The 18,402-nt window shown below is 39.1% G+C and overlaps 1 protein-coding gene across 5 annotated transcripts in view; it reads left to right on the forward strand.

Annotated features, from left to right (window-relative positions):
- Positions 1–18,402, forward strand: part of PARD3B (par-3 family cell polarity regulator beta) — a 1,084,399-nt gene that overhangs the window by 998,614 nt on the left and 67,383 nt on the right. The gene's annotated exons all lie outside the window — the stretch shown is intronic.

The following is an 18,402-nucleotide window of genomic DNA, read 5'->3' on the forward strand; positions in this document are numbered from 1 at the left end:
TAAGGGGCTGGGCAAGCATGCTGTTTTCTACAAAGTGGTCAGAGAAGGCTAAGGGAGCAAGATGCTTGGGAAGCTGGAGGAGCAGAGAGGAGAGTGAGTGAGAGGGAGAGTGGACGGAGGCCAGAGAGGTGGGAGGATCAGAACTGTGGAGTCTTATGGAGTCCACTTTTTTTTTTGGAGACAGAGTCTTGCTGTGTCGCCTAGGCTAGAGTGCTAAAGTGTAGTGGCATGATCTCAGCTCACTGCAACCTCCACCTCCTGGGTTCAAGCTATTCTCCTGCCTCAGCCTCCCAAGAAACTGGGATTACAGGTGCCCGCAACCACACCCGGTTAATTTTTGTATTGTTAGTAGAAACAGGGTTTCACCATGTTGGCCAACCTGGTCCTGAACTCCTGACCTCAAGTGATCCACCCACGTTGGCCTCCCAAAGTGCTGGAATTACAGGCTTGAGCCACTGCACCCAGCCTAACCATTCTTACCCATAGTGGTTATTTCTAATTTTCTAAGATGCATAGATGATGATACATATTCCTCATGCTTAGAAAACAGTAAAAACGATTGGCATTGGTCTAGCTTGCTATGTTCTTCTCACGGCCTAGCTCTAGAGAGTGATTTTCAGGAGAGATGGCCAGTGATTTCATTCCAGACTGCCAAAACCAGAGGCTATTATATTCACAAATTTGTTCAAAATCGGGACACATGAGTTTCCAGTCTACAGAGGGGTGTATACAGAGTAAAATGGAGTTCTTTTTTGCATCTCTCTTAGCTCTGCATCTACTGTGTAGACATATTGCCCCCATAATCAAATCTGCTCTGCCCCCTTCTCATGTTTCCACCAGAGGATACCATGGCTTATTCCCACCTGCGAACTCTGCATGAATGGAAAGAGGAAGTAACAGCAGCCACTAATCATGTACATCACAGACATCCAAGCCCGGTCTTTCCTTTAACACACACTCCGTCCTTGTGCAGCTGTGCCTTAGGGTTGGCCCCAGTCAATAGGTAGGGAGGGAGCAGAGTGGTGGTCCTCAGACTCTTTATTTGGTTCCTTTCTCTATGCCAAAAGAAGATGTCATAGGACATTTCAAAACTAAACCATCCTTAGAGATGTGTACTAACAGCAGTTTGCAACTCTGGTATGGGATACACAAAACAGCAGGGCCACTGTTCTTCATTGTAATCTGCATGTGAATATTCTAGTTCAAACTCCACACAGTAATAATACCATTAATATGATATTTGTTTGTAGCATAATAAGAAATATATTTCCTTCTGAAAATATTGATGTAATGGGTCTCTTTAAATCACAGTATTTAAATAATAGCCCACTTAAAGAACAAGGTATTGGAAGACATTGTCCAGTAAAAGGTTTCTCTTCCCTATGAGGTAGTGAGTTCATTCTGCCACCTTCATGATTTCCTCTTCCTGTGCAAAGTGGCTCTGTGCTCTCTGCTTTGCTGCAATTCCTCAGGCAATAGCCAAGCTCTCCCATTGTGAGGATCCCTGATTTCAATAACTCACAGAAATTAGTAATTAGAAACACATTAAAGTGTTGGATCATTTTTCTTAGGGGCTTTACTAGTAGAGAATTGTACCCCAAATTGCATTTCCTGGTGTTTTCTCCTTTCTGGTTATAAACGTGCCAATGGTGCTATATTGCATTCACCCGGGGTAGGATTGAGAAGTAATCAAGGTGAGCCTAGTAAAAATGTGGCAGCAGGCCTAATGAAAATTGGAGTGGATCTAAAAACCTTGAATAAGCTCACTCTCTTTTCATAGGTTCTTGCAGTTTGGTTTTCCTGAGTATCTGGGAAATGGCAGGGAGTGGGGTCCTTTAAAGGTATGAGCTATGAACAGGTATTTGAATTCTGATTGAGAATTGTGAGGTGGAACAAGCGTGTGGTGTCTCTTAGCTGAGTTGTGTGCTATTGGAAATGATGGAGGCTGAATTGACTTTTGATTTTTTAAGAAATGATTCGATTAACTTTTGAACCACCTGCTCCTGTGTCCCCAGGAATATCGTGAAAGAGGCTCTATTCCTGTTCTTTCCACAGCATTGCATTCTCCTGCTCCCGCTCATTTGAGTTTTGCCACTCTGTGAATTATGGTATTTGATCTCTGCTCCTAAGGAAAGATGATTCTACCCACTCTTTGGATGGGTTGTTCCCCACGGTTGACCCTCAAATTGAAAGTGATGTTTCCCTTGTGAATGTTGTAAATTTAAATTCAGGGATCATCACCTGATCAGTAACTCACTTGTGGGTTTTTAGTGTAATTTATGCACTGTTGCTTGTCTGCAAAGTAAAAGTGAGTTTCTCATGACCCTTGAGGAAGATACTCAGAGAGACCTGTCCCTAAACTATATTGGGCCAATGAACAAATTCAGGAATGTAACTCTCTCTACTTCCTTCCAAGTGACTTGGATTAATGTTGGTGCTATTTTCCATACCAAAACCCAATTACAAGACGGAAGATTTTCAGTAATTGGGCCCTTTGGATCTGAAACATCTCAGGTCAGTGCCCCTGGGGATAGCCTTCAGTAGGAAGGGTTCTGGGGCTTCAAACAGAAGGTAAATCTGATTTATAGATGGACATGGCATTACATCTGTCACAAATACATTATGAATGGGCGTTGTACATTTTCTAACATATAAATCAACTCCCCCTGGGAAATTATCCTTCATCCTAATGGATTATACCATAAGAAGTTCTTTGCAATATTCATCCTAAATTTTCACTTTTCTTAATTTCATTACATTGATGAGTAGAGATCCTTATATATTCTTTTGCCTACCTCTTAGGGATGTTAAGAGTATTAGGCTAATGCTTGTAAATCACCTCACAATTCTCCAACTGAGCCCACTAAAGCAATGCAGAACAGTACTAGATAATAAATAGGTGTTGCTTCTGCTCAACATTCATGCTATACTGGAGCATAACGAATAGACCCTTAAGTAAGTAGATAAACATTCTTCTCCTTAAAGATGGGAAATCATGTAAATGGCACTCAACCAGAATTTCAATTGCTTAGCTGCCAAAGTTGGGATTTGGCTTCTTTGCATAGAAATAATCATGGCAAGTGTTGGTTTCTTTTTCTTTTTTTCTCTGTTTCTCCTGTCTGCTGACCCCTTGCTACATGATGCTTCCCCTTCAGACTCTGTACCTTTGTTTCTCTGGAAGAACGGCACTTAGGTGAGCATCTCTCTGAACACAGACACTGAGGATGCTTTCAGACTTGAAAACACAATGAAGGGGCCTTCCACCAGACGGCAGGGCTAAATCTGGGAGTTGCACTCATTTAGGAAAACCCACCAATGGACCGATAGCAAAATGGCTGAGGTCAGTAGTTGGAGATGGACTCACTCTCTACCTGCGCACACAACCTGTTGTACCCTGGGAAGGAAGCCAGCTGTCATTCTCTCATCATCCAGTCACTAGGACTACACACACATGGTCCTGGCATTTATATGTGATCCCAAACTGTTCAATAATGTAATAAAACGCATATTTCATATTTGCACTGTTAAATGCCTAAATCACAAATACTGTTTCTTGATTTCATTCAGCAGAATTAATGTTCCCACATGAATTAATTAGAGCATTGCATTCAGTTGCTAATAGCACCTTGAGGTAGCCCAGCTAGGATAATCCAAGTCTGTTTTCTGTGGGTAGTTGAGGATTACTTGTTTCTCTGCTTGCCTATGTTATGTCTCGCCTTCAAGATTACTTTTTTCATTTAGTTGATGCTTTATTCTTTTAATCATTTATTGAGCATGTGTTAGATAAGAAGTATTACAAAGATGAATAAAGCAGGATTATTTGTCCTCAAAGCACTGATGATCCAACAGAGAAGGAAAAACAAAAACACAAACCATCTCCTTATAACAGTCTAGGTAAGTATTATTTACAAAGACATACTGAAGGCTCTCAGAAAATAAAAAGAGAATAGTTCTGTCTGACAGGCTTCCCAGAGGACCTGGTGATGGAAGAGAGGGGGAGAGGAAAAAGCTTGAACCAACTTAAGGAAATGTGAGAGTTTACAGGGATGAAGGATGGTGATACTGATGAGGATGACAATGATGACTGTAGATTGTGAAAGGCTTGGATGCCATGCTCAAGAATTAGACTTCTCTAGGCATTGTTTCTGTAAACAACAATAAGATGGTCACATGTGTGTACACACACACATGCATATCATCCTTCTAAATGTGTCATATTATTCCAGCCACTCATCTTGTATACATATAGTGTAAAAAAGAGACACTTTCATAAGAGAAAGTAAGAGTTCTCTCTCTATAATTCCCTCCCTTTCTGTCTGTCTGTCTGTCTCTCCTTTCTCTCTCGTCACTCTCTTTCCCAATACCGTTTTCGGAATAGTATCGGTGAAGAAGCTTCCATTAGCTCTGTAAGCCAGATCTGCTCAGAGGGTTCATGGAAATGAACTCTACAGGGCAGGGAAGAAATCCTCTCCAAGTGTTTTTGTTTTTTTATTTTGTTTTGTTTTTTAACCAATAGAAAGGTCAGATTCAATGTAACTGCAATAGTAAGAATGAATATTTACTGACATGTAGTAGACTATGTGTGAGATGTACTATGTGATTTATATGCATCATATCATTTAATGCTCATAACAATCATCTGAGTGGGTATTACTAATCGCATTTACAGATGAGAGAAATGAGGCTCAAAAGTTAACTTGCCCAAGATCACAAAGTCAGTAAGTGGTAGAGCCAGAATTCAAACCCAACCACTATGCCACACTGTGTGCAGGCCTGAGACCACTGCCTCTGGGTGTTCAATTAGAGACTCTTCATGCAGTTTCCAGTTAGAATTAATTAATGCTGGAATCAGACATGCATTAGGAGTGATGGTGCTTTTAGGATTGTCTGACCTACCCTCCCTGCCGTGTCATTCTCTTTGAGTGAAATAGTCTTATGAGGAATTCACAACACCTGCCTTTGTCCTGGTCAGGGTAGTGTTGCGGATTGAGTCAGATGATGTCTGAGAACATGCTTTGATCATTGCAAAACCCTGTATGAATATAGTATCTGACGATATATCACTCATTTAATATGTATGTAGGAACTAGACGGCAAGCACATTTTAAAAACAGGACAGGTAGTTTGAAAATCGGTTTAACCTTTTAGGTATCATCCTCTAGAGCAGGTATGTGCACAGCCCCTCCAAGCCCATGGTCAGGGGCCCATCAGCAACCAAGCTTCAAAGCCAGCCATTGCTGGTCACTCCGTCCTTTCCCCAGTGCCTGCCAGACTGTTCACGAAGTAGCAGCCCAGCCGTCACAACTGATGACCAGCTGTTTTTTATTTTAACAATGGCTACTAAAACCCACACTGAAGTATCCTTTGTATTATTTCCTCAGTAGTTTAGATATCCGGTTCTGAAGCTTTGATCAGATCACTGAACAGTTCTCCAGACCCGAACCCCACCCCTCCCCCAGGTCATTGCACAGAGCAAACGTGTTCTGCTCAAGTGGCATCCTCAGATCTCCACTAGGTGGACTTCACAGAGCGGCCAAGTACGGTTAGATGCGACTCAGGTGAAGTTTTTTCAAAGCCCTCTTAGCCAAAGAAGTATGAGGCTTTGATGTAGCCTTTCACTAGTTCGAAAGTAACTCAGGAACAGAGGGGAAAAGACTCAGCAGTTCTCTCCTAATATCCAAACTTTCCTCATATTAGTATCACTACTCAGCTTGCAGGGAAGTCTGGGAGAGGGTTCCTAGAAACCCAACTAACCACAGACTCTGTGTCCTCCACGGCATGTGAGTTGTGCGGCACCATCATGCTACATCCATGTCTTGGCTCATGTGAGACACTTGGGCTGATTTGTTGTTGTTGTTGTTGCTTGCTGTATATTTGCATAATTTTATATCCCGAGCAGAGTTCTTGATTTTGCAAGAGCATAATAAAAAAAAAAAAAAAAAACACTGTGAATTGGCAGGTTTGAGGTTATGATTTGCAGCTGGTCTATCACTTCCTCTTCCTGGAAGCTGCAGCTTAAAGTATTTTACAATTATCGTATTTCACGGGACCTGGGCCTATATTTGCATCTGCTCATCTTTTGGTTTTCTTTTTTAAAAAATACTCTCTTTTCACGTTTTTTGGTGGAAAAATTGTCCAACACATTCATTTTATGTATTTTTCTCTTCTGGGTATAAATTCATATGGTTCAATGCTATTGAAATCAAAACATTCAATGCAGTGAGCCCTTTGGACAGGTTTTTGAGACTGAAAACAATGACAAAGCAAATTCTACCCAGGGTTGCAGTAATATTTCTAACCAGCCTCCTTTGTCCATTGTCATTATTTTGATTAAAAAGGTGTGTAGAAGCCACGGTGGATTTTCAGGATGCAAAAATCATTGCAGAAACTTCCTCTATTAGTGCAAATTATTAGAGGATGGAAATGGTACTTGAGCAGCAAGAATGACATTAATTATGCGAAAAGCAGTCATATCTGGCAGTTGGCAAGCATGCATTATTCTTCAACAATCTTCCGTGGGTTTGTGTTCAGCCAGCATTAGAAATCTAAAAGCTTTTAATTTTGGCAAAGTTTTCACAGGACTTGCACTTCCAGCTTCTAGATAAAAGATAATTTAGAAGGAAATTATGTTGGTGAAATTGAAGAATTCAGTAATGAGTTCTGTGTAGATGAATCAATGCTCAATTAAATGATTATATCAAATCTACCTTTAAATGTTGACTTAAAATAATCATATTTTAAAGACATTGAAAGTAAGATGCTATATATACATGTAATCAGAAGAGCAAAGTCTGTGTTACCCATGCTGGTAGAGGAATGAAGTATTCTGATTGATCCATGAATTTGATTAATGGAAAGAAATTTAGGACAGGAATTACCTGTACACTAAGATTTAGAGTAGACTGCCATAATCTAGCTTGTTTTCATAGTTTCCATTCTCTTTTGCAACTTTTCTCTGTTTCTCTGGGTTTTTTTCTCTTTCCCTGTCTACACCCCTTTTTCCAGGCTCCCTTCTCTGTTTGAGAGTTTTAATGCTCACAGAATCTTTGTTTTGTTTTGTTTTTTTTGAGACAGAGTTTCGCTCTTGTTGCCCAGGCTGGAATGCAATGGCGTGATCTTGGTTCACTAAAACCTCCACCTCCTGGCTTCAAGCAATTCTCCTGTCTCAGCCTCCCAAGTAGCTGGAATTACAAGCATGTACCACCACGCCCAGATAATTGTTGCATTTTTAGTAGAGAAGGGGTTTTGCCATGTTGGCCAGGCTGGTCTCAAACTCCTGGCCTCAAGTGATTGTCCGCCTCAGCCTCCCAAAGTGCTGGGATTACCGGCGTGAGCCACCGTGCCCGGCCTATTTTTTTTTTATCTACTACTTTATCCACCTGTTTTTTTCCCTTCGTGGCAATGAGTACAGCCAATCAGAGCGTATTCTTTGTTTCATTCATTCAATCAGCATTCTAAGCCCCTGCCAAGTTTATGGCACTAACCTGATGATAGGCAGAGCTACCAAAACTGAAGAAACAGATATCCTGCCATAGGCAAAAAAGCACATGTTTGGCTGGCCAGACATGGTGGCTCACACCTGTAATCCCAGCACTTTGGGAGGCCGAGGTGGGTGGATCACTTGAGATCAAGAGTTCCAGGCCAGCGTGACCAACATGGTGAAACCTCATCTTTACTAAAAATATAAAATTAGCTGGGCATGATGGTGCATGCCTATAATCCCAGCTACTCGGGAGGCTGAGGCAGGAGAATAGCTTGAACACAGGTGGCGGAGGTTGCAGTAAGCTGAGATCACGCCACTGCACTCCAGCCTGGGCAACAAGAGTGAAACTCCTTCTCCAAAAAAAAAAAAAAAAAAAAAAGTATATGTTTGGGATCCACAAAATTCTTAATAAGATCAATAAGATCACTGAGCATGCATAAGAAGGACAAGATAAAGCTGGAAAGTTAGGTTGCTATGGGTTACTAAAGGCCTTGCATACCAGACTAAGAGGCTGAGTTTTTTTTCTCTAGTTAACAGGAAACTATTCAGTAGTTTGTGTTTGTGTGTGTGTATGTATGTATGTATGTGTGCTTATTTGGTTTGGTTTTCCAAACCAGGTTTTGACCTAAGAACATCAGTTTTCAGAAGGTTATCCGTTCAGTTCTTCCTTTCTCCTCAACTTATCTTCATTCATCTTCCTAGAACTTGAACTCAGCTGCTGCAGTCATCACAAAATAACTTGGTTAATATAAATTTGAGGAAAATGCCTGTTTCATTCCAGCATGAATGGTAGGACAGGTCTGATAATGTTGTGACTCCAGTAAACACTGCATAATGACGTAGCCATTCCATCCAACAGTAGTTGTGTGCTCAGTAATTCATCTTATTGTATATGGTTCCTCTCCTAGTCCACTGTTACTCTGAGCTCATAGGACTCTTTCCTCACGCTAAGCAGTTACATAATTTAGATTCCAAATGGTTTTGATTTATACTCCAGATCCGAGTTCAAATCTAAATTGTTAGACTATTTATAGTTTATTTTTTATTTTGTAAGGAATAGGAAAAGCCAGGACTGTGTAAACAAAAGAAATGTGGCAGTCTTAATAAGGCATAACCATAAAACAGATGTCATGAGGGTAAAGCTCCCTTGAAAACATTTTGATAGTATGTTTTCTATGATTTAACAGGTTTGGACCAAAAATCTAGCATGGAATCTGATTCATTCTTCCTGTTAACTTCCACTGCGTAGATGTCTGAGACATCTATTTCATTGGCTCAGTAAATATTAATGAACAGACTGATACAAAGATGATATGCCAGGCCTTGAGAATGCAATGGTGCCAAAAGGAGGCATTGTGTTAGCACTCAGGAAGCTTACAATCTGAGATCTTAGGTAAACCAAATTAATAGACTGATACCATGTATGAATAACTGAAAAAAAAACTGTACATAAACCAGGCTATTTTTATAACACATATCTCCTTATTAGGAAACACTTTGGCTATACCAAAAAATTAGTATATATACAAATATTAATGCCTCCAGCTGTAAGAAATAAATATTACTAGGCCATTGGAGTTCAGTGATATGGCTAAGAAGACCACAAACCACTGTGAGTACTTGCAGACAGTCACAGACTATTTTACACGTCCCATCGCATCACCACCATAGGTTCATTTGAACTTTCCAGTCCTTCATCTCAGTTCTTCATTTAGGAAACAGAGTGACAGTAACTATGTGATCCCTGCCAACATATGAGCAGCATTGTCGGGGGAGAAATGTTGCTTTGGGGTCAGACACATCTCAGTTCAAATCCTGGCTTTGCCACTGTGTCACCCTTAGGCAAGTCTCTTGATGATCTCTGAACTTTCATTTCCTCATGTGTGAAATGAGGCAGAGATGGAAATGGTAGCACTGATTGCAACTCATGATACTGGTAGTGGAGTGTTCTAGAGAGTCCTTTCTTTTGGTAATTGTAAATGGAAGTGACCAGAACTTGCCCACTGGCTGAAATAGATACAAAATATTCAGCTTTTCCAAATGTTTCTTTTTTCTATGTTTGGTCTTTATAAACGGAAGTATACCTAAAATATGCTAGAGAGCTTGGTCAAGGAATATGCTTTATAGAGTTTATCAGCTAAAAGGGATAGTATAAGAAATAATATGAACTAGTATATCATTTAAGAATTGAACATATTTTGAGGGTTAGCATTGTCTGTTTTGGGGTGAGTGAATAACACTGTCACAGAGTGTACAATAAAACAAAACAGCAAGGAGTAAATGACTCATGGAATACATCCATGAAACAGAAACCGAATTTAGTAAGTACTAGATATGAGCATCTAGTGATTAATGTCACTAAGATTACATCAAATTCCTGTGTACTCTGCTCCTGGAGAACACAAGACAGGTGACAGATTTCTTAGGAAATGCTTTTCCTAATGCCTTTTTTTTTTTCTTTTCATCAGACCTTTGTCTTTTTTCAAGTATGAGTTTACTTTTTAGCCAGTGTTACAATATCTCTATTTGTAGGTAGACAGATGGGGGATAGGAAATGAGGAATGGTGTCTGGCTCTTTAATTAAAGACACAGAGCCAGAGTTTGCTCTTCAAGCTTGTTGGCAAGGCACATACGCACACGTGCACATACACACACATACACACACAAAGTGCATCTGATAGATGAAGCCAAATTTGTAAAATTGTATCCACAATCATAGTTTCTATGGCAACCGTATCTTAGGCCCAGACACAAACAGAGCTGGCAGGAGATGTCTGATTTTATTTTCTGCTAAGACAATCATAACAGAGACAGTTCAGGTTATTAAGATGCCATAGCCCAGTGTACATGCAGCTAGTACTTGGATGGTGCTACCATAAGATTTCATGCTTAAATCCCAATAAATACTTTATAATTTCATAATTTGCAGGTTGCTTTTCTCTGTCATTCTGCTATAAAATCATCATGTGCCTGCACACAGTTACTATATTAATGAGGTGTTAGTGGTCAACATAAATGTGGAAATGATGCAAGATAACTTTTATAAATGTGCACAGGTTAGAAGGGACTTCCAGGATGTCTGTTTTAACCCTGACATGTTGCAAGGAAGGAAAATGTAGGCACAGTACGGTTAAAAGACTTATCCAAGAGTTACTTTTAAAATATTTTATTTGCTGTATTTTTTTAACTAGCAGATGTTCTAGACTAGTCTATAAGCTGAATACCCAGTTATTTCACAAAATTACTGAAATCAAATTGCGGAAAACAAACACTTCAGAAACAATAGTTTGAATGAGTGTGTGTTCTTTCGCCTCTCTGGATGGCATATTTGTAAATACGTAGCTCAGGCATATTATACCACATATTGCTGAAGATGAATAATTAAACATCCTATTTTGATGAGTTTCCTTTTGTTTAAATAGAGCATTTCCCTTAGTTCCCCTAGAAACATATAGCATTTTAGCAAAAGTCTTAATATTAGAAGATGCTGAAAGCCAAGTTTATAACTTTTTAGAAGTTTTTGTTGTGTTGATTCCTTTAAACATCTTCCAGCCAAATCTATAGCTAGGTAAGAGCAATGGAATTAGAAGAAAGCTTTTGGAAATGTGAAACACTTCTCCAAAATATCTGTCATGATACCAACTTGAAATGAAAGGCACATTTCCTAAAATGGCATCTAAATTTTTATACTTTGCATCTTAATCTTATGATGTGTCTGGCAGCATGAAACTCATTTTTTGTAATGGATCTAAGTAAGACATATTTGTAAATGAGGATGTTATATATAGGTGAATAAGCCGTATTGCAACTTTGCTTGGCCTCTCCATCCCAGCAGCTTTTTAATTTCCTCAGGAAAATTGGCTTAGAGGACATAAATTACAAGATTGGCAAAAATGTGTCCTAACCTATAGAAACTGGAAAACATGTTAATTTTGAATTGTTTCCACTTTTCATCAGCAGACATTTGCAGAAAAATCTTGTGTAATTTATTCTTTTATTTTTAATGAATTGTTAAAAAATGTTTGAAAAGGCATTATATCTTCTCCTCTGCCATTAATCTGCAAATGGGGAATATTGGGAGGTTAAATGGCCTCTTTAGGATATTGCTTTATGAAACTGCTGATTCTAGCAATGCCAGGCTAGAAATACATACTAATTTAAGGAACCATGAATGTAAGCAGCAAGCTCTTTGCTTTTGTAAAGAAAAGACTAATAGCTTTATTTTAACAAGGCTCTTACCCCAGCCGGCAGCAGGCATTGAGTGAATGAAACTGGGGGAACTCCAAAGGACTAAAAGCACCTTAATTCAACATTCCTTCCAAACACCAAGCCCTCCTGATAGGCTTGTCACAGGCTGTCATAATCCAGCCAAAGAGGGTCACCACGTGCAAGGCGCACCAAGGTATGAGTGCTTTAAATTGTTTTGAATAAGCTCTCTGAAGTTTCACTTCCTGAGCTATATCAGTAAAGGAAAGATAAATATGCCCCAAATCCAGGCGTAAGTTCTAACGTTACACTGTTGTGTAAAAGGCTAGATTTCTGTTATGGCTTAAGTCAAGATTGTTTCTGTCAGACATATATTTAGGTCACTACATTAAAAAGAAAAAAAAACCTGCATGATACGAAGTAAGATAAAGGGATTTTAAAAAAATTAATTGGATTGAAGCTGCTGACCTTATTTTTTTGTGATGAGGAAAATTACCTAATAAGGAGTTCTTCAAGCAGGAATATTTCTGAGCCTTGTTGAGCACAGAGAAAAATGAGAAGTGAGCTTATAAATGCCTGTGTCTGTTTTCTCTCCCTCACTCCCTCTTCAAGTCATCTTACTTCCTAAGGACTTAACCACAACTTCTTAAAATTGGCTTCCCTTTAGCAACCCTCTATCTGCAATTTCCTATCCTCTATTTGCAGCTCTTGTAAGAATATTTGTACCCAACACACTAATCTATGTTGCCACCATTTCTAACCGAGTGTTAAAAATTGATCAAATTATAGGAGTAGATTACATGAATTATGATTTCTCCATATAATGGGATATTATATAGCCATTAAAAATCATGTTTTAAAATATATTCAATAGCATACAAAACTGTCATTAATAAACAGATGAGAAAACAGCTCTATATGCCATTAAAATATGTATGTGTTTATAAATGTTAACAGAGGTCATTTTGGGGTGGTTTTCCACAATAATCATTTAATGGAGAAAAAAATGATTAAATCTGTTTTTTTGGATAATGGAACAGAAATGTAGCCCCACCATTTTCATTAACTAACATTGTATCCCTGAGGGAGAGGACTTTTTCTCATCTCTATGTCTTATGGTACTTCACATGTTACTCTACCTAGGAGACACTAATACATGTTTACATATTTGAAAGTATTAATCCCATTCCATAAGCGTGACAGCGTAAGACAGTATAAACAGTATTTATTTATTAGAAAACTAGAAAGGTTTTCAGCACCAGAGAGTCTGGCTTTCTCTCCCCATCAATCCACCGAAATCACTCTCAATAAACCACCAATCACCATCTCATTGACGATTCCAAAAAATATTTTTGCAGACTTTATAGTGGTCTCTGTTCAGTTGCAGAGAGCAACATCTACTGTAGCTTAAGAAAGAATAAATTTATTATACCATAGTAATGAGCTTATAGAACCATAAGGGATGTTAAAGAAAAAAATTCTTGGATAAGCTTTCAGGAATGATTTTTCCAAGCCACACTCCAGAACTGAGCTACTGGGGGAGCTGTTGCTATTTCTGTGTAGGAAGTTTTAGACTGCAGAGCCACACAATGCTCATATCAGGAGCCACCATGATTAGGAAGATGCCACAATCAGAAAGCCACCTCTCCTGCCACCAGTTCTAAGACCAACTATAAAAGTTACATTTCACTCCCCAAACTAGCAATGTTACAGCTGCTAAAGCTGCCACAGGAAAACCAAGCATACCTCTCATTTAGTCAGTCTTGCCATAATAAACAGCGGAAGTATGGCCACTGCCTCAATTCTATTTTCCAAATGTTATGGCCTAACTTAAATCATGCCAGTACATTGGCTGCAAGGGAATCCAGAGAAAGGTAGTTTTTAGCTTTCCAGGCTCTGTAATTGAAGGTGACACTCTACAAGAAGGGTGGATCGGGTGAAGTGTACTAACACACAGTCCCTGTCTTACTGAAGCTCTTCACTGTTTTGACACTGTTGAACACTCCCTTCATGGAATTCTTTTCTTGGTTTCTACAATAAAACATTTTCCTGGTTTTCTTCTGAACCAACTACTTTTTCTCAGACTTCCTCCTGGGTTCAGTGTTTTTGGCCTGCCCTTTAAATGATGGTGTTCCTAAGAATAGTATTAGTGTTCCTCTCTCTTCTCATTTATTTGGTCCCTACAGACTCTTCCTGGGCATTCTTTTCCAAGCTTTCTGGTACCATCTGTATGCTGAACGTTTCCCAATACTACATCTCTAGTCCAGACTGCTCTAAGTTGCAAACCATTATACTCAACGATCAGACATCTCCATTGACATGTCTCAAGTCAGTTTAATATGTCTAGATAGTCCCTCCTTCCACCTCTACTCCAAAATCTGTCCTTCATTTATTCCTGTTTTGGTGAGTATTACCAAAACCATGTAGTTGCTAAGCTCAGAAACTTGGGCATTATTCTAAATACATCACTCCCTTTAATCCACAGTCAATCCTATTGCTCTTACCTCTTTGAAATCCTAAGGACACTGTCTTGTCTTCATCCTTTGAAAAACCCTCAGGTTTATGCTCTTACAATCTCTGGCTCAGACCTTCACTGAACTCTCCAAGTTATGGCAAGAATAATCTTAAAAACTATAAATTCCCAGGAGGTAAAATACAAGAAAATCTAGATGACCTAGGGTTTGATGATGATTTTTTCGATATAAGACCAAAGGCATGATCTGTGAAAGATAAAATTAATACATTGAACTTTATTAAAATTAAAAAATTTTGCTCTGTGGAAGACACTGTCAAGAGAATGAGGAGAGAAGCTACAGATTGGGAGAAAAACGTTTGCAAAAGACACATCTGATAATGAAGTATCCAAAATACAGAAAGAAATCTTAAAACTCAACAAGAAAACAACCTAAATACAAAATGGGCCAAAGACCTCAATGGATCCCTCACCAAAGAAGCAAAGAAGATATACATATGGCAAATAAGACTGTGAAAAGATGTTCTACATCACATGTCATCAAGGAAATGGCAAAACAGCAATGAGATATGACTACACACCTATTAGAATGGCTACAATTGGGAACACTGACCACACCAAATGCTAACAAGGAAGTGGAACACCAGGAACTCTCATTCACCAGGAACTCTCATTCGTTGAATTCTGGTGGGAATTCAAAATGGTATCACTACTTTAGAAGACAATTTGGTGGTTTATTGTGAAACTAAACATAGTCTCACCATATGATCCAGCAATCGCCTTCCTTAGTATTTACCCAAAGGAGTTGAAAACTGACATCCACACAAAAACCTGCACATAAATGTTTACGTCTTTATTCATAATTGCCAAAATTTGGAGGCAACTAAGATGCATTTTAGTAGGTGAATGACTAAATAAACTGTGCTACATCTGGACCCTGGAATATTACTTAGCCTTGGAAAGAAATGAGCTATCAAGCCATGAAAAAGCATGGAGCAAACTTAAATGCATATGACCAAGTAAAAGAAGCCAATCTGAAAAGACTGCGTACTGTGTGATACCAACTATATGACACTCTGGAACTGACTATGAAAAGAGTAAAAAGATCATTGGTTACCAGGACCTGGGGGAAGGAGTGATGAATAGGCAGAGCACTTAAGATGTTTAGGGCCATGAAAATTCTCTGTATGGTACAGAAATGATGAATACAGGCCATTATACATTTGTCCAAACCCATAGAATGAGTAACACCTAGAGAGAGCCCTAATGTAAACTATGGGCTGTGAGTGATTATAATGTGTCAATGTAAGTTAGTGAGTTGTAACAGTTGTAGCACACTGGTGGGCATGCAGGTAATGAAGGAGGCTATGCATGTGGAGGGGTGGGACTATATGGAAATCTGTATGCCGCCCTAATTTGTTTGTGAACCTAAAACTGCTCTAAAAACTAGTTTCTTTTTAAAAATTGCAGTGGTGGTGGTAACAGCAATAGCCACAGTAGGAGCAACAGTAGTATAGTTGCTAGTTAGTAGTATTCTTTTTTTCATACCTTGTTTCTACCTTTGCAAAATCTTCAAATTCCCTGAAGACACAGTGCTTTCGATATGCCTCCATGGTTTTTCACTTTTGTGCTCTTTACTTGAATGGCTTATCCTACTACTCCTACACCCTTCTGCCCCAGAAAAACTCCTCCTCATCCATATTCAGGTTTGAGATGACGCTTCAACACCTGTATGACGCTGTCTTCAACTCTCCCAGGTGGACTTTGGAATTTGTTCCTGCGGACTCCCACTGCCTCCTTCCTCAGACTTCCACAGTGATCTCATTGTACCACAATTGTTTGCAGGCCTGTTTCCATGAGGAGACCCGCTGGATTTCTTCATTGCTTTGAATACAGTGAATGACTGCATTAATGATGTTGCAGTATCAATAGAGAAACATACAAAGATATACACAATTAGTGAAGGACAGAATAATTTCTTATGTGCAAGCTTGCTGCCTATCTTTTGAAGACTGGCCCAAGTTCTGGTACTTCCATGAAGTTTTTCCTGACACCTCCAGGCCTCATCTGTGCTACTGCTGATAACATCCTGAATGGCACTTGAAAATACATTATCCTATTTCATTCTTTGGTTATTTCAGTTTGAATGCTGTTTTCCCAACAAGACAGAAAATCCCTTAAGAATAAGGATCACCTTACATTTCATACAATCTTATATGCTGTTGGGTATATTTCATAGGTGTGTGTATGTATACTATATATAAACACATATATGTATATACATGCAAATATACAAATATATGCATATTTATATGTATATATGTATATTTTATGTATATTTGAATATTTTATATGTATATTTGTATGTATATATGTATATTTGTATGTATATATACATAATCATATGTTATAAATACATATAATTGTGTGTGTGTGGGTGTATATATATATATACATACATAATCTGTTCCTCAAGGCACCAGAACAGTAACAGGCATGTGGTCTCCTCAAGGCAACAGAATACTGACTGCTATTATCATTATGCCAGGACAGTTCTGGATAACAGTGCTGAAACTATTAGCTTGGAACTTTGACAGTTCTGGATAACAGTGCTGAAACTATTAACTTGGAACTTTATAGCTACAAGAAAAAGTTCAGTTGGAATATCCAGAGCTATACTATGGATACATAAGCATAGTGATTTTCCAACAATCACAATTAATAACCTTCAGCATAGTATTGATATTTGCAGGAATTCTCTTTCCATAAGAAATAGTTTAAAAACACAAGAAAGCAAACCTTAGGTAGGAATGGGTGAGGACAATGTTTCTGTCCTTCACTTCTTCCTTTTCTTTTTTTTTTTTTTAATCCCCTGTCTGTCACCATCCTTGCCTCTGGTTTTGGTAGAAAGTTCAGAAATTTAAACCAAGGCTTTTATCCTACTGCAGAGAATTCTCAATCTCTCTGTCTGTGATTGCTTTAAAGATATAAAGTCTTCATCCCTACCTACGTAGTAGCTCACTGGACTCCTGCCCTCTCAGATAACCCCAGTGTCTCATGTTCCACCTATTGATGAAATTTAAAGAGGTTTTATAGGACACACTCTAAAGGTCCTCCCACAATAATTAAACACCAAGAATAGTCTTTCTTAATCTACGTGCAAGTGTATACTTGTTTTGCAACATCGCTCCCCATATCCCCAACCCCATATACACACTCTGCACAAGCTGGGATGGAATGGTGGTTTTATGGAGAGCCGGGACTTTTGGTAAGAAGAAAATAACTTCCAGGTGGTTGATTACCGCCTAGAAAAATTTTCCCTACTGACCTTGACACTGTTAGTTCCTTCCTGTGCTTACTGGCAAAAATCTCTTCCTTCCCACCTGATAGTCCAAGTTTTCTATTTAGTCCTTCCATGCCCATGTGTGAGGGATATCCAAGAGCAAAAGCAAGCACATGAGTGGTCCATGTGATACCAAGTGTGTTGAGGTGAACAGGTGGGGAATCAATCAGTAATCAAGTACTTTTAAATACCTGTTACGTGTTCATCCTGTTTTTAGTTGGCATGATAGCTACAGAAGAATGAGATACAATATCTTTTCATTAAGAAACCAACACACAGTATTGAAAACCTACTGGGGCCAGTCACTGCCCTTTAGGATCTCAGAGGCTGATGGAAAAGACCCCAAGAGAGGTAAACACAGGACATACAGAGGAAGGGACAAAAACAGTAAAGACCAACACTAGATAGAAAACAGTTCATCACTGATGGGTGGCCATTCGTGAGAGAGAGAACTGAGGTTCAGGGTGGTCAGAGGGGGGCATCATGGATGCTGTGGAGTAGACAGTTGATTGTCAGCAACCCTTGTTAGTAAAGAAAGGTTTTATAGAAAAGGTGCTTTTATTTATTTGTTTGTTTATTTATTTATTTTGAGACAAAGTCTCACTATGTCAACCAGACTGGAGTGCAGTGGCATGATGTGGGCTCACTGCAACCTCTGCCTCCCGGGTTCAAGTGATTCTCCTGCGTCGGCCTCCTGAGTAACTGGGACTACAGGTGTGCGTCACCACACCCAGCTAATTTTTGTATTTTCAGCAGAGATGGGGGTTTCACTATGTTGGCCAGTCTGGTCTCAGACTCCAGACCTCAGGCAATCCACCCCCCTCTTGACCTCCCAACAAAGTGCTGGGATTGCAGGCATGAGCCACCGCACCCAGCCAGAAACGGTGCTTTTAAAAA

This window comes from Gorilla gorilla, chromosome 11 (genome assembly GCF_029281585.2).
Source record: "Gorilla gorilla gorilla isolate KB3781 chromosome 11, NHGRI_mGorGor1-v2.1_pri, whole genome shotgun sequence".
In the NCBI taxonomy this organism is placed as follows: domain Eukaryota; kingdom Metazoa; phylum Chordata; class Mammalia; order Primates; family Hominidae; genus Gorilla; species Gorilla gorilla.